This window comes from Oncorhynchus masou, unplaced genomic scaffold, assembly GCF_036934945.1.
Source record: "Oncorhynchus masou masou isolate Uvic2021 unplaced genomic scaffold, UVic_Omas_1.1 unplaced_scaffold_642, whole genome shotgun sequence".
Classification (NCBI taxonomy): domain Eukaryota; kingdom Metazoa; phylum Chordata; class Actinopteri; order Salmoniformes; family Salmonidae; genus Oncorhynchus; species Oncorhynchus masou.
Genome location: NW_027012854.1, coordinates 52,947 through 61,026, shown reverse-complemented (window position 1 = coordinate 61,026; position 8,080 = coordinate 52,947).

The window sequence follows — 8,080 nt, the reverse complement described above, 5'->3', positions numbered from 1 at the left end:
AGTCTGAAACAGCCCCTCCCCTTGACTTCTGGACTGTGTTAGTCTGAAACAGCCCCTCCCCTTGACTTCTGGACTGTTAGTCTGAAACAGCCTCTCCCCTTGACTTCTGGGCTACGTTAGTCTTAAACAGCCTCTCCCCTTGACTTCTGGGCTACGTTAGTCTGAAACAGCCCCTCCCCTTGACTTCTGGGCTACGTTAGTCTGAAACAGCCTCTCCCCTTGACTTCTGGACTGTTGGTCTGAAACAGCCTCTCCCCTTGACTTCTGGACTGTGTTAGTCTGAAACAGCCCCTCCCCTTGACTTCTGGGCTACGTTAGTCTGAAACAGCCTCTCCCCTTGACTTCTGGGCTACGTTAGTCTGAAACAGCCTCTCCCCTTGACTTCTGGGCTACGTTAGTCTGAAACAGCCCCTCCCCTTGATTTCTGGACTGTGTTAGTCTGAAACAGCCCCTCCCCTTGACTTCTGGACTGTGTTAGTCTGAAACAGCCTCTCCGCTTGACTTCTGGACTGTGTTAGTCTGAAACAGCCCCTCCCCTTGACTTCTGGACTGTGTTAGTCTGAAACAGCCCCTCCCCTTGACTTCTGGACTGTGTTAGTCTGAAACAGCCCCTACCCTTGACTTCTGGACTGTGTTAGTCTGAAACAGCCCCTCCCCTTGACTTCTGGACTGTGTTAGTCTGAAACAGCCCCTCCCCTTGACTTCTGGACTGTGTTAGTCTGAAACAGCCCCTCCCCTTGACTTCTGGACTGTGTTAGTCTGAAACAGCCTCTCCCCTTGACTTCTGGGCTACGTTAGTCTGAAACAGCCTCTCCGCTTGACTTCTGGACTGTGTTAGTCTGAAACAGCCTCTCCGCTTGACTTCTGGACTGTGTTAGTCTGAAACAGCCCCTCCCCTTGACTTCTGGACTGTGTTAGTCTGAAACAGCCCCTCCCCTTGATTTCTGGACTGTGTTAGTCTGAAACAGCCCCTCCCCTTGACTTCTGGACTGTGTTAGTCTGAAACAGCCTCTCCGCTTGACTTCTGGACTGTGTTAGTCTGAAACAGCCCCTCCCCTTGACTTCTGGACTGTGTTAGTCTGAAACAGCCCCTCCCCTTGACTTCTGGACTGTGTTAGTCTGAAACAGCCCCTACCCTTGACTTCTGGACTGTGTTAGTCTGAAACAGCCCCTCCCCTTGACTTCTGGACTGTGTTAGTCTGAAACAGCCCCTCCCCTTGACTTCTGGACTGTGTTAGTCTGAAACAGCCCCTCCCCTTGATTTCTGGACTGTTAGTCTGAAACAGCCTCTCCCCTTGACTTCGGGGCTACGTTAGTCTTAAACAGCCTCTCCCCTTGACTTCTGGGCTACGTTAGTCTGAAACAGCCCCTCCCCTTGACTTCTGGGCTACGTTAGTCTGAAACAGCCTCTCCCCTTGACTTCTGGACTGTTGGTCTGAAACAGCCTCTCCCCTTGACTTCTGGACTGTGTTGGTCTGAAACAGCCTCTCCCCTTGACTTCTGGACTGTGTTAGTCTGAAACAGCCCCTCCCCTTGACTTCTGGGCTACGTTAGTCTGAAACAGCCTCTCCCCTTGACTTCTGGGCTGTGTTAGTCTGAAACAGCCCCTCCCCTTGACTTCTGGGCTACGTTAGTCTGAAACAGCCTCTCCCCTTGACTTCTGGGCTACGTTAGTCTGAAACAACCACTCCCCTTGACTTCTGGGCTACGTTAGTCTGAAACAGCCTCTCCCTTGACTTCTGAGCTATGTTAGTCTGAAACAGCCTCTCCCCTTGACTTCTGGTCTGTGTTAGTCTGAAACAGCCCCTCCCCTTGACTTCTGGACTGTTAGTCTGAAACAGCCTCTCCCCTTGACTTCTGGACTGTGTTAGTCTGAAACAGCCCCTCCCCTTGACTTCTGGGCTACGTTAGTCTGAAACAGCCTCTCCCCTTGACTTCTGAGCTATGTTAGTCTGAAACAGCCTCTCCCCTTGACTTCTGGGCTGTTAGTCTGAAACAGCCTCTCCCCTTGACTTCTGGGCTACGTTAGTCTGAAACAGCCTCTCCCCTTGACTTCTGGGCTACGTTAGTCTGAAACAGCCCCTCCCCTTGACTTCTGGACTGTGTTAGGCTGAAACAGCCCCTCCCCTTGACTTCTGGACTGTTAGTCTGAAACAGCCTCTCCCCTTGACTTCTGGGCTACGTTAGTCTGAAACAGCCCCTCCCCTTGACTTCTGGACTGTGTTAGTCTGAAACAGCCCCTCCCCTTGACTTCTGGACTGTGTTAGTCTGAAACAGCCTCTCCGCTTGACTTCTGGACTGTGTTAGTCTGAAACAGCCCCTCCCCTTGACTTCTGGACTGTGTTAGTCTGAAACAGCCCCTCCCCTTGACTTCTGGACTGTGTTAGTCTGAAACAGCCCCTCCCCTTGACTTCTGGACTGTGTTAGTCTGAAACAGCCCCTCCCCTTGACTTCTGGACTGTGTTAGTCTGAAACAGCCCCTCCCCTTGACTTCTGGACTGTGTTAGTCTGAAACAGCCCCTCCCCTTGACTTCTGGACTGTTAGTCTGAAACAGCCTCTCCCCTTGACTTCTGGGCTACGTTAGTCTTAAACAGCCTCTCCCCTTGACTTCTGGGCTACGTTAGTCTGAAACAGCCCCTCCCCTTGACTTCTGGGCTACGTTAGTCTGAAACAGCCTCTCCCCTTGACTTCTGGACTGTTGGTCTGAAACAGCCTCTCCCCTTGACTTCTGGACTGTGTTAGTCTGAAACAGCCCCTCCCCTTGACTTCTGGGCTACGTTAGTCTGAAACAGCCTCTCCCCTTGACTTCTGGGCTACGTTAGTCTGAAACAGCCTCTCCCCTTGACTTCTGGGCTACGTTAGTCTGAAACAGCCCCTCCCCTTGATTTCTGGACTGTGTTAGTCTGAAACAGCCCCTCCCCTTGACTTCTGGACTGTGTTAGTCTGAAACAGCCTCTCCGCTTGACTTCTGGACTGTGTTAGTCTGAAACAGCCCCTCCCCTTGACTTCTGGACTGTGTTAGTCTGAAACAGCCCCTCCCCTTGACTTCTGGACTGTGTTAGTCTGAAACAGCCCCTACCCTTGACTTCTGGACTGTGTTAGTCTGAAACAGCCCCTCCCCTTGACTTCTGGACTGTGTTAGTCTGAAACAGCCCCTCCCCTTGACTTCTGGACTGTGTTAGTCTGAAACAGCCCCTCCCCTTGATTTCTGGACTGTTAGTCTGAAACAGCCTCTCCCCTTGACTTCGGGGCTACGTTAGTCTTAAACAGCCTCTCCCCTTGACTTCTGGGCTACGTTAGTCTGAAACAGCCCCTCCCCTTGACTTCTGGGCTACGTTAGTCTGAAACAGCCTCTCCCCTTGACTTCTGGACTGTTGGTCTGAAACAGCCTCTCCCCTTGACTTCTGGACTGTGTTGGTCTGAAACAGCCTCTCCCCTTGACTTCTGGACTGTGTTAGTCTGAAACAGCCCCTCCCCTTGACTTCTGGGCTACGTTAGTCTGAAACAGCCTCTCCCCTTGACTTCTGGGCTGTGTTAGTCTGAAACAGCCCCTCCCCTTGACTTCTGGGCTACGTTAGTCTGAAACAGCCTCTCCCCTTGACTTCTGGGCTACGTTAGTCTGAAACAACCCCTCCCCTTGACTTCTGGGCTACGTTAGTCTGAAACAGCCTCTCCCCTTGACTTCTGAGCTATGTCAGTCTGAAACAGCCTCTCCCCTTGACTTCTGGACTGTGTTAGTCTGAAACAGCCCCTCCCCTTGACTTCTGGACTGTTAGTCTGAAACAGCCTCTCCCCTTGACTTCTGGACTGTGTTAGTCTGAAACAGCCCCTCCCCTTGACTTCTGGGCTACGTTAGTCTGAAACAGCCTCTCCCCTTGACTTCTGAGCTATGTTAGTCTGAAACAGCCTCTCCCCTTGACTTCTGGGCTACGTTAGTCTGAAACAGCCTCTCCCCTTGACTTCTGGGCTACGTTAGTCTGAAACAGCCCCTCCCCTTGACTTCTGGACTGTGTTAGGCTGAAACAGCCCCTCCCCTTGACTTCTGGACTGTTAGTCTGAAACAGCCTCTCCCCTTGACTTCTGGGCTACGTTAGTCTGAAACAGCCCCTCCCCTTGACTTCTGGACTGTGTTAGTCTGAAACAGCCCCTCCCCTTGACTTCTGGACTGTGTTAGTCTGAAACAGCCTCTCCGCTTGACTTCTGGACTGTGTTAGTCTGAAACAGCCCCTCCCCTTGACTTCTGGACTGTGTTAGTCTGAAACAGCCCCTCCCCTTGACTTCTGGACTGTGTTAGTCTGAAACAGCCCCTACCCTTGACTTCTGGACTGTGTTAGTCTGAAACAGCCCCTCCCCTTGACTTCTGGACTGTGTTAGTCTGAAACAGCCCCTCCCCTTGACTTCTGGACTGTGTTAGTCTGAAACAGCCCCTCCCCTTGACTTCTGGACTGTTAGTCTGAAACAGCCTCTCCCCTTGACTTCTGGGCTACGTTAGTCTTAAACAGCCTCTCCCCTTGACTTCTGGGCTACGTTAGTCTGAAACAGCCCCTCCCCTTGACTTCTGGGCTACGTTAGTCTGAAACAGCCTCTCCCCTTGACTTCTGGACTGTTGGTCTGAAACAGCCTCTCCCCTTGACTTCTGGACTGTGTTAGTCTGAAACAGCCCCTCCCCTTGACTTCTGGGCTACGTTAGTCTGAAACAGCCTCTCCCCTTGACTTCTGGGCTACGTTAGTCTGAAACAGCCTCTCCCCTTGACTTCTGGGCTGTGTTAGTCTGAAACAGCCCCTCCCCTTGACTTCTGGGCTACGTTAGTCTGAAACAGCCTCTCCCCTTGACTTCTGGGCTACGTTAGTCTGAAACAACCCCTCCCCTTGACTTCTGGGCTACGTTAGTCTGAAACAGCCTCTCCCCTTGACTTCTGAGCTATGTTAGTCTGAAACAGCCTCTCCCCTTGACTTCTGGACTGTGTTAGTCTGAAACAGCCCCTCCCCTTGAATTCTGGACTGTTAGTCTGAAACAGCCTCTCCCCTTGACTTCTGGACTGTGTTAGTCTGAAACAGCCCCTCCCCTTGACTTCTGGGCTACGTTAGTCTGAAACAGCCTCTCCCCTTGACTTCTGAGCTATGTTAGTCTGAAACAGCCTCTCCCCTTGACTTCTGGGCTGTTAGTCTGAAACAGCCTCTCCCCTTGACTTCTGGGCTACGTTAGTCTGAAACAGCCTCTCCCCTTGACTTCTGGGCTACGTTAGTCTGAAACAGCCCCTCCCCTTGACTTCTGGGCTATGTTAGTCTGAAACAGCCTCTCCCCTTGACTTCTGGGCTACGTTAGTCTGAAACAGCCTCTCCCCTTGACTTCTGGGCTGTGTTAGTCTGAAACAGCCCCTCCCCTTGACTTCTGGGCTACGTTAGTCTGAAACAGCCTCTCCCCTTGACTTCTGAGCTATGTTAGTCTGAAACAGCCTCTCCCCTTGACTTCTGGACTGTGTTAGTCTGAAACAGCCCCTCCCCTTGACTTCTGGACTGTTAGTCTGAAACAGCCTCTCCCCTTGACTTCTGGGCTACGTTAGTCTGAAACAGCCCCTCCCCTTGACTTCTGGGCTACGTTAGTCTGAAACAGCCTCTCCCCTTGACTTCTGGACTGTGTTAGTCTGAAACAGCCTCTCCCCTTGACTTCTGGGCTACGTTAGTCTGAAACAGCCTCTCCCCTTGACTTCTGGGCTGTGTTAGTCTGAAACAGCCTCTCCCCTTGACTTCTGGGCTACGTTACTCTGAAACAACCCCTCCCCTTGACTTCTGGGCTACGTTAGTCTGAAACAGCCTCTCCCCTTGACTTCTGGGCTGTGTTAGTCTGAAACAGCCCCTCCCCTTGACTTCTGGGCTACGTTAGTCTGAAACAGCCTCTCCCCTTGACTTCTGGGCTACGTTAGTCTGAAACAGCCTCTCCCCTTGACTTCTGGGCTACGTTAGTCTGAAACAACCCCTCCCCTTGACTTCTGGGCTACGTTAGTCTGAAACAGCCTCTCCCCTTGACTTCTGAGCTATGTTAGTCTGAAACAGCCCCTCCCCTTGACTTCTGGGCTGTGTTAGTCTGAAACAGCCTCTCCCCTTGACTTCTGGGCTGTGTTAGTCTGAAACAGCCTCTCCCCTTGACTTCTGGGCTACGTTACTCTGAAACAACCCCTCCCCTTGACTTCTGGGCTACGTTAGTCTGAAACAGCCTCTCCCCTTGACTTCTGGGCTGTGTTAGTCTGAAACAGCCCCTCCCCTTGACTTCTGGGCTACGTTAGTCTGAAACAGCCTCTCCCCTTGACTTCTGGGCTACGTTAGTCTGAAACAGCCTCTCCCCTTGACTTCTGGGCTACGTTAGTCTGAAACAACCCCTCCCCTTGACTTCTGGGCTACGTTAGTCTGAAACAGCCTCTCCCCTTGACTTCTGAGCTATGTTAGTCTGAAACAGCCCCTCCCCTTGACTTCTGGGCTGTGTTAGTCTGAAACAGCCCCTCCCCTTGACTTCTGGGCTGTGTTAGTCTGAAACAGCCCCTCCCCTTGACTTCTGAGCTACGTTACTCTGAAACAACCCCTCCCCTTGACTTCTGGGCTACGTTAGTCTGAAACAGCCTCTCCCCTTGACTTCTGAGCTACGTTAGTCTGAAACAACCCCTCCCCTTGACTTCTGAGCTACGTTAGTCTGAAACAACCTCTCCCCTTGACTTCTGGGCTGTGTTAGTCTGAAACAGCCACCATATAGCGTTGTCTTTCTTCCTGATTTAGAACAGATTAAGGACCCTTAATGGTCTGCATTTAGTAGAAGAGCTAGTGTCCTTTATCTGGTAATGTATGTTGATGTCACCCAAAATACTGCCTGTCGCTATCAGTCAATAGCAGAATGAGCTTGTTAGATCTGCCCGTCGCTATCAGTCAATAGCAGAATGAGCTTGTTAGATCTGCCCGTCGCTATCAGTCAATAGCAGAATGAGCTTGTTAGATCTGCCTGTCGCTATCAGTCAATAGCAGATTGAGCTTGTTAGATCTGCCCGTCGCTATCAGTCAATAGCAGAATGAGCTTGTTAGATCTGCCTGTCGCTATCAGTCAATAGTAGAATGAGCTTGTTAGATCTGGAATAAGGGAAGCTGGTCATATATAGTACGGAAACATATGAAATAAATAATTAATCTTCAATAAGATTGTTATTTAGTCACCGTTAACCATTTCAGGTCTTCATCATCGACTCATATTACATCAGTGAGAGCAGCATAAAGCCATGCATTCATGGTCTTCCCTAACCAACAGGACGGTGTCTGAAGACAATGTGATGGTAGTGGAACAGGGCTGTCTCCAGCAACGTATTTTCATATGGACCCTTTCAGAGGGCCTGACTGAATGAGACCAACAGGAAGTGTTGTACGTTCAGCTGGTGTCCCAAACGGCATCCTATTCCCTACATAGAGCCCTACTTTTGACCAGGGTTCTGGGGAATAGGGTGTCATTAGGGATGTAGGGTGCCATTAGGGATGTACAGTAGGGGAATAGGGTACCATTAGGGATGTACAGTAGGGGAATAGGGTGCCATTAGGGATGTAGGGTGCCATTAGGGATGCAAGGTGCCACTAGGGATGTACAGTAGGGGAATAGGGTGCCATTAGGGACGTACAGTAGTGGAATAGGGTGCCAATAGAGATGTACAGCAATGGTATAGGGTGCCATTAGGGATGTAGGGTGCCATTAGGGATGTACAGTAGGGGAATAGGGTGCCATTAGGGACGTAGGGTGCCATTAGGGATGTACAGTAGGGGATTAGGGTACCATTCGGGATGTACATTAGGGGAATAGGGTGCCATTAGGGACGTCAGTAGTGAAATAGGGTGCCATTAGGGATGTAGGGTACCATTAGTGATGTACAGTAGGGGAATAGGGTGCCATTAGGGATGTAGGGTGCCATTAGGGATGTAGGGTGCCACTAGGGATGTACAGTAGTGAAATAGGGTGCCATTAGGGGTGTAGGGTGCCAATAGGGACGTACAGTAGGGGAATAAGGTGCCATTAGGGATGTAGGGTGCCATTAGGGATGTACAGTAGGGGAA